Raw genomic sequence first — 9,218 nt, 5'->3', positions numbered from 1 at the left:
CTGGGGCTTGTGGCGACCCATACAAGGGTCCCTCCGTCTTCTTGACTACCACTGACTTCACTGCCTTCTCCGTATCGCAACTGGAATCCGTTGCCTCGGAGAGGTCATCCGACCCTGGCGTGAGAGTCCCCTCTCTCCGCGGTCCCATGGGCTCTTGTTCCCCACCTCTGGAGAGCTGACTTTCCTCCGAGCCGGTGGTTGAGGTTGGGGCAGTTTCAGTCATCGCTAATTAAACTCCTCACAGGAAACTGGATGGATGCTAGCAGACTGATATTAAAGATTCTCAGCTTTATGTAATGATTGCCTATTCCAATAAAAGGAGTCTCATCAGTAATTACTAGAGAAAACTAATTTATTGAATGAATAGTATGCAAAGTACGAAGAAAGCTGAGAATGAGCAAAAGCGCGCCAAATACAAACTTAAAAAGCCTTGCTCCCGTTGCGAACCCTCCCCTCAGGCTAGCATAGCAACCACCCACCCCAGATGCTAGCAACCGTTAGAATCGGCCTGAGAAAGTAACCTTGAACAGCAGAGATAACCCAAACATACATTCCAGAAGATCACAAGTCAGCACAAAGGAAATTTACCAGCGTGGCCAGGCAGGCACGCAACTGCAGATATGACATGTGAAACGTTACGAGGAACCATAAACATCGGAACGGGAACATGACAACATCTCATCCTTGGAAAGGAATGCAGTGTGGGAAAGAGGCTCAAGATAATCCCATCTTGATTCTGTATGGTATAAGAGGGGGCAGTGGGAAAGTCTGGCAGGCTTTCAAGAATCTGTTACTATACTCTGTAATAAAAGACTTCCAGTAGTGCTTGCCATGTCTGTTTCCTGACCTGGTCTATCTCAGAAGGTTCACATTTGTATATGTAGATCATTATTTGTTTTAAAAAATGTTATGTCCAATGTCCTTTGCATATTAAGGGGCAGCATCTAAGACTTTGTACACCACTATCTTAAGGTAAATATTCCCTCAATACAAGTTGACCTCCTGATGACTATATGTCCATGTTCACACAATCTTTTTTTGATAACAGTAGAATTTTCCATTGATTTCTCCTGGGATTTTTTTTTCAACTTCCCAGTTTAGCCTGGAAGTTTCTGATGCTGTCTCATCCAATCTTAATCAAGTCCGACCCCTCATAGTTCCCTTTTTTAAGATCAGCCAAATCAGCCTTGCCATCTGCTGTGCTGGGTTCCTATCTCAATGTATCTGTGTTAATATGGTTAAATAATAATTTATTAAGCATATACAGTATGCTGCCTGTCTCCCAGGTAGAAACCCAACATGTGAGATGCTTTCTCAGTATATTCACCTACCAAAATTTCTTCTGATGCAGTTCACAGATTTGAGGGTGCGTGGGTAGAGAAAATAGAGCCAACTTATTGGAATATTATAAAATCTTTCTCATCTTTTTAAACCCATTTTGGAATTACTATTCTCTCTTGAGAATAAAATTAAAAAGTGTCCTTAATTACTTTTTTTCTTCTTAATCAAATGTGCCCAAACTTTACTGCTGCTTTTCCAATTTAGGAGCATGTGGGTTAGCAGTGTTGCAATGTGCAAATCTCTCTTTGAGCTGAGGAGGGAGAAACACAAAGGTGACCATACAGTATAGCAAAAGGACAGACTTGGCCTCCATTGAAAAACTGGGACTTGTGCCATTGGCTTAATGGATTTTGTCCCAATTACCTTCATTATCTGTGAGTGACAAAATGAACTAGTCTGGGTACATTTAGGCCTAGACTGAATGTTTCTGCAAAACGGAGCCAACACATTTGCGGATATCTTGAAAAGACTGTTGAAATCCCTTCTTTCTTTGGTCTCTTTCCTTTTCACTGTACGACTGTGCACTTTCTGCACAGGAATTGAACAGTAGGCTGAGAGTGGCAGATTACAATGAGTGGGAAATTAATGTTTGCTACTACTGATGGCGTAGCTCCATGCCAAATCAATGGATCTGTACATATTTTAATGCAATGAAGAATGGGCATTGTTCATGTCAATTATTTTAAAATGATGTGCAATATGGAATTTATGATGGTAGATCATTCCCAAGGAACTCCGCCATGTCCTGCAGTACTTTGGCTTGATTAGTTTTACACATTAGCTTTGGTTGACACCTTCCATGTGTACTGGCAAATCAATCCTCTGAACTAAAATTTTGGACTTGTTGCATTGACAAATCTAATGAATATAAAGTGCAATAACTGCTATATTTTAATGATGGATACCCTTCCTGAATGTGGTTCCTTCTAAAGTTTGAATGTCATTATCCACGAACCATATGCATGTTATCTGGATTTTCAATGAATAAAGGAACAGCAAAGTTGGATAGGGACTGGGGGCCACCAGAGAACAATTAGCAAGACAAGCACAGAAGAACTGGCCTCTCATATATGAAGTCCTTCTTAGATCCCAATCAGGACTTCATACAAGTCTGCAAGAGTGGTTGAGGGATAAAGGAGAAAGGGCATTAAAGCCTAAGTCTGCAGGGCCAGGTTCCTTGGGAATAACTCAGGGATTGATATTATTCTTAAATAGATCAGAGACATGAAAAGAGGCAATGCAATCCACCTAGTTTATTGCAAAGTTAGGAGCTTGGGATATAAGCCAGCCAAGCGGAGATGGCCCTTATATTGACTTGGTTTGTGACCAGCTGCCAGAACCTTGGCCCAGTTTCTTAGCACAACTGCTTGAACCTGAACCTGTTTTGAACTCTTATTCTGTTTATCTCTTGAATCCTCTTATGAGTGTAACTCTTTTGCTAACTCTTGGACTGTGATTAGATTCTATATCTGTTTCACTTCCAATCTGGCTGTTGTTTAGTTAGGAGGAAAACCTAGGACCATGCACACCTCCAAAGTGGTTTGGAAGAAATGCCTTGGACCTCATGTGAGCACAACACCTCTTTGCTATTTAATTGCAGGGCCATCTGAGGTCTCCAGAGCCCATCCAAAAATGGGTGCAAAGCTATTCATTTTTAATGAGGTAGAAGAGGAAAATCAACCTATGGATAGAATTAATTTAACTGCATTTAAATAATTTAACTTCAGTTGAGATGGAAGTGTAAGTAAATCAAACATTGGTTTGATTTTATTGGTCCTTGTCCTGAAGTTTTGAGGAAACTCCTCAAAAGCCATGTGTGTTCATGTCTATAGAAGTTCGCTCCACAGTCAGCAGCAGCAGAACAGCACTAATAATAATAATAATAATAGGGAAAAATCATGTATATTAGTAGGAGAGGCTCTGTTACTCATAAGGCAATTATTTTAATTTTATTTTTCATGTTAAGTTGCATTTAATATAATCCAATTAAGTGTTAATCAGCCTGGCTCTGTCAAAATTCTGTATTAGGCAAAATGGTCTTCTTTTCTGGTATATTACATTTGTCTGACATTGGCAGAGTCATTTTTCACACTTCCCGCTGGGATTTGGAAGCTGATATGACAGCCTAAACAATGAATTGCAATACTGCAGAAGAGTCTTTTTTAATTATCATGGCCATTTGTTGCTGCTAATCATAAGAAATTTCTTAAGTCCTCTCGCTCTGTTTTTTTTAAACCTGCAAGGAACAAACAATAACTTCATTGCAATCACTGTAATAATTTGGAGAATAAGGTGCAATCTGTCCCATCTTGATTCTTCTGGAATTCATCCCCCCCCCCTCGCCAGTTAGACTTTGAATTAAGCAGAGTGAGAGGGAGGGGAGGATCTAAAGATTTTAGTTCAGAAGATGAACTGTATAAGTCAAGAGACACACATTTGTTTCTACGTGTCTCTGAATATTTAAATACAAGAAATCCAGTTGGAGGCCCTGCAAAGAATGTCTTTATGAATGGCAATAGTGACATTAGGTGATGTTTGCCAGCCCTTCAAGCTAGTCCAGACAAGAAGTCAAACCCATAAGTACTAACACCACCTTTATTGTAAGGTTGCAGTAACAGAATCTTGCAAGTCTGAAAGCACATGTCTCTCCCTCTGCCTTTACTTTCCAGGGAACTAGGGAGGGTCTGTTCTGAGATGCTTACTATACCCCATTCCTTCTGTGGGCTGAGATGTCTCTTATCTGGCCATTACAGAATCACACGTGAATTAAATCTGTTGGAACCTATTTGGATATCTTCCCGTATATTCATTTTAACAGATTGCTCTTGCAGGATTTTTGTGTTCATTTTGTCTTGTTGCACATCCTCCTAACAATCTGCTCTCAGTTGCATGCACAGGGAACCATCACTGGGGCATTGTTCTATTGAGAAGGAGAGCATGCAATATTTTATTTTTTTATTTATTTTCACCAATTTCTACAGCTATCCATCTCACAACTTAGCAACACAGGGTGGCTAACAAGGTTAAAAACTCAAGACAACAGACCACCAAAACCTAATAGCAATAAATAGGCATCTAACATTCCAACATCAATTAATTCATACTTTTCCCCCCTCTTTCCATCAGTTTTTGCAGCAACATATTTACTATCATCCAGAAAGAACAGAGGAGTGTTTTGTCACTGCTTGATGAAGGCTAACCTTGACTTAGTTTTGTTCTCTATGGCAATTCAATCACTAATACGTTCAGGAGGAAATCCCACTAAGGTTATTAGAAATTGCCTCTTTTAAAGAGTAAACACCCTCCCCCCCAAAAACAGACTCTGGCTGCAATTTCCAGACCTGCTTACTAACCAAGCGTTAGCTGCTACAGGATTGCCATGTCAGATCTAAACCGTGATCCATCACACAGTCTCGCTGTGGTAGTTTTCACATTTAGTAAAGCTGTGTAGTGCAACATCCAATCATTTTTTTTTTTCAATAGAAGCTTAGAAACCAGGAAGAATCTGTGCCTTGGTAAAATAGCTCAGGCAACTTAATTAAACTTTTAACACCTTCTGGGGTACTCCCTGTGCTTTTGAATATGCACTGATGACTGTTCCATCAATAGGTATTGCACACAGTCAGGATGATGGAGGAATTACAGTTTGGGGGCATTATCAGACATGGCTTCAGATCCAAGCTGAGCAGTCCCTGTCAAAGAGTGTTGCTTTATTTGTGTATTTATTTAGTAGATTTATACGGCCATCTATCTCACATATGTGACTCTGGGCTGCTCACAATATTAAAAATAATTTTAAAAATATTTTAAAATATACAGATATTAAATATTAATTATATGTATTTTAAAATATTTAAAACTAATTCTGTATTAGTTTGTATTAGTTTTTATGTTCTCTTTAAAACTTTTAATAAAATTAAAAGTTTTAAAGAGGATGTGTGTGTGTGTGTGTGTGTGTATAAACAAAAAATGCTTTTCATTATGCCACAATCTGTCTTTTTCTACAGGTGTTTCCTGTTTCTTAAACATGTGTAATGCAGGAAGCTGGCATGATGCCAAATATACTGTATAGTGCAGATTGCATACAGTGTTGCTGGTTGTCTACTGTGTGAGGCTGGGGCACTACTTGCTACTGATCTACTTGCTACTGATCTAGTTGAGGCAGCTTCAGGGGATATATAAGGAAGCAGCAGGGTTCAGTACACTGTCTGGGCAGATTTGGAACCCATGTCTGAAGAGGTCTATGGACTTACCCTGCGGAAAATCAGTAACAAACCCAGCACAGCTATGAAACTCAATGAGGGTTACTGTATGGATAACACTGAGAACCAGACAGAACTATGAATGTTTGACTTGGTCATTGAAAGAAATAAGGTGATTTGATTTGATTTGAATGCTGAGTTGCTTTGTCCCCCCAAAAAAGAAAGGCTATAAAATATAATAAACAGATCTATCTATCTATTTAGAATGTCCATTTATAATGACAGACAAGCCATTATGAACAAGCATTCATAGAAGGTAAATCTATTACAAGATGATGAGGGGTTTGGAGGCTAAATCTTTTGAAGAATGGGTTAAAATAATTGGGTTTCTTTTGCCTAAAGAAGAGAAGGCTAGAAGGAAACATGAGAGCAGTCTTCCAACATTTAAAGGGAGAGTTAGATTGGAAGACTTCCTCGGTCTCCTCCAACTCTAAGGTTCTACAAACTCCATTTCTCATTTATTTTAGCTTTATATGTCTGTATCACATGTTTCTCTTGCAGTAGGAACCAGCATTCATTCCAAACCTGGACTTGTCCAGTTTGGGGGGCAAGGGAGTCATTTACAGATGTACACAGCTCACAGAAATACTCTTTGCCCACTTCCTTCTATGCATCTTCAAAATAATCCTTAGGGAAGAACAAACTCAAACCTGCTCCTAATGGTAAGAAAGGAACACAGTCTCTAGAAGCAGAAAGGATTAGGAGAACATGCTGATGGAAACCAGACTAAACAAAAGTGGGGAAAGGGTGATGTGGAAGAGAGATAAAATTAAATGGAAAGGGAGTTTAGGTTCTGGCCCACCAAACAGCAACATCTCAGTTGCTTGTGGTTGCCCCTAGTGACAGGAAAACTCCAAGGGTTGGTGCAATTCAGAGGTGGGTCAAAAAAATCAAGAGGGCAGCTGCCACCTTTCAACTGAAGTTGCCATCTTGAATTCTTTCACATGCACAAACCCATTTGTTTATCTATTTAATGTATGCATTGCCCTTGTCACTGTATAGTGATTGGGCACGGAACCTATCTTCCTCCAGGAGTTTTCACAGAAGGTCATTTGTAGGGGATAGTTTAATTTGGAAGATGGGCTTCAAACTCCAGAAATTTTGGATTTCACTGGGTGGACAATGCGCCCACTGAAGGCAAGTATCTCTCATTTGCAGAAGATATTCATAATCTTCTTCACTTTGGGTGCCAGGGATGTGTCAGCCCTTCCAGGTAAACCAAACAGGAAACACAACTAGATGAAGGTTTCCCCTTTTGCTTCTTCATTTCTCAATGATGTGAAATGACCAGGTAGAACATAGGGAAGATACAGGACAGATGTAATGGCATGTGAGAAAGACTTTGGGAGACAGACCCAGGAGATGCTCCTTGGGAATGGTCAGATAAGAGAGGGCATAGCCCACAGCTGTATAATGGGTGGAGAAAGAGGCTCAGAAGGGATCCTCCCTAGTTTCTTGGGTTGTAAAGGGTGGGGGGGATTGTACTTTCAGGCTTGCAAGATTGATGTCAGCCTTACTAGGTAGACCAGACAGGAAACATGATGAGATGAGCTAATTCTACTTTATTGTAAGGCTACATTGACAGAATCTTGCAAGTCTGAAAGTACAAATCTCCCACCCTCCCTATTTATCACTTGAGTGGTCAGGGAGGGTCTTTCCTAAGTTTCTTCTTTAGATTGTCACCCTCCCCTGGACTCCCTTTCCTTTTACTGTGGCATCTATTCCCTCTGTTCCCCAAGGCCACCCGCACATTCCATCAGAAAATGTGAATATAATTGAGATGGTTAAAGACTACCAGATCTTGGTTGCACATATCTGGATGACCATTCGATAACAGCAAAGACATAAAGAAAGCTCTTTTATTTAGAGCTTGGATTGGGTTGCCTTTTTGCCTTACATTCCCCCAGTTAAATATTCCCAGTTGGCTTTCTTTCACAAAAGCTGTCTCTTTAAACAAATTGCATAGTTAAAAATACCAGGATATGATATATATTTCAGCCACCATGGTTAAAAAAAAAGCCACTAAAAAAAGAGAGAGAGACAGGAAAAAAATGACAATTTAATCAATCAGCCTCTATGCTTCAGGGGAAGGGTGGGGGGGAAATACTTAAAATAACCCATAAACTTTAGAAGGTTCCATCACTCTGAAATAAGCCTGCAGCACCAATGTTTATTAAAGTGACAGGTGCAGGGTAGTCACTTTAGAAATTGCAAACCTGGTGGCTGGATTGCTGGATTGTCCTCAATGTTAAGGTCAGAAATCTGCTGCCTTTCCCCCAGCCTGGGATTCCCAGGTAGAAGAATGTCTAGAAATGCTGGAACAGCACCAGAGAGGGCAAACCTCTGAAACAGATTGTGATTTTTTTTTTCTTTTCATATTGCTTGGGATTATTACTTTCACAATATCCCCAAATGGCCTGAATGCTTCCAGATTGGCTGAAACAAAACAGAAAGAAAGAAGTGGAATTTACACTCTAAATTTGAAAAGGAGTGTTTGACGAAAGGAAGGGGAAAAAGGAGGAGGAAACAAGGAAAGAAATGTAACAAAGTCCGTCCGTCCATCCATCCATCCATCCATCCATCCATCCATCCATCCATCCATCCTGTTACTGGATGAGGACTGTGATTTTTGCATGTCTAATTCTGGGTAGCTAACAATAATTAAAGCCATAACAATCAAACCCCAAAATTCAAATAAACATAACCCCCAAAATAATGCTATTACAATGCAGCTGAGATCCTCAAAAATACTTACATCCTACAACTGTACAGCCAGCCTCGCCTAACATTCCAGCTCAATGCCTGAAGCAATAGCCAAGTTTTTAAAGCTTTTTGGAACAGAGTCGGGACCATTTAAATCTTGGTGAGAATGGTGTTCCATAGGGCTGGTGATGCAGCAAGAAAGACATGGCTCCTGTCTTCTTCATGCTGGCTGGGGAATTCTGGGAGTTGAAGTCCGCACATCTTCAAGCTGCCAAGGTTGAGAAACCCTGATCTAGGTGGTATTGCTTCAAGGAAGGCATTCCAAGCATCTCTACCCTGTTGGATCTGGTGGGATCAGACAGGCGGTCCCACAAATAACCTGGCCCTATGCCATGGGGGTCTTTGTAGGTGACAATCAGTACCTTGCATTGCCCCTAGAAGACCACTGGGACCCAAAACAGCTTGCAGAGGAGAGATGTCACCTGGGTGTTTTGTGGTGGCCCCCAAACTGCCTGGGCCACTGCATTCTGGACCAGTTTCAACCTCTGAATGCTCTTCAAGGGCAGACCCATGTAGAGCACATTGCAGGAGTCCAACCAGGACGTGACTAAATCCGAGTGACCATGAACAGGGCCCCCCGATCCAGGAATGGGTTCAATCGGCACACAAGACGGATTTGTGCAAAGGCCTTTCTAGCCACAGCGGCCACTTTCTCCTCAAGCACGAGCCATGAATTTAAGAGGAACCCTCCCCCCAAGTTTCTATACCTATTAATTAGAAACACATTTTAGATTCCACTAAGAGACCAGACCTTTTTCCCCAATACACCTTTTTTAGAACTCTGTAAGCTGTTCAGGAGAAATGATTGTAACTCGACATGGGCTTTGAGCAGGTCCAAAGCCCTAACGGGGG

The sequence above is a fragment of the Candoia aspera genome, chromosome 11, assembly GCF_035149785.1.
Source record: "Candoia aspera isolate rCanAsp1 chromosome 11, rCanAsp1.hap2, whole genome shotgun sequence".
NCBI classification, from domain to species: domain Eukaryota; kingdom Metazoa; phylum Chordata; class Lepidosauria; order Squamata; family Boidae; genus Candoia; species Candoia aspera.
This window is presented reverse-complemented; position numbering follows the sequence as displayed.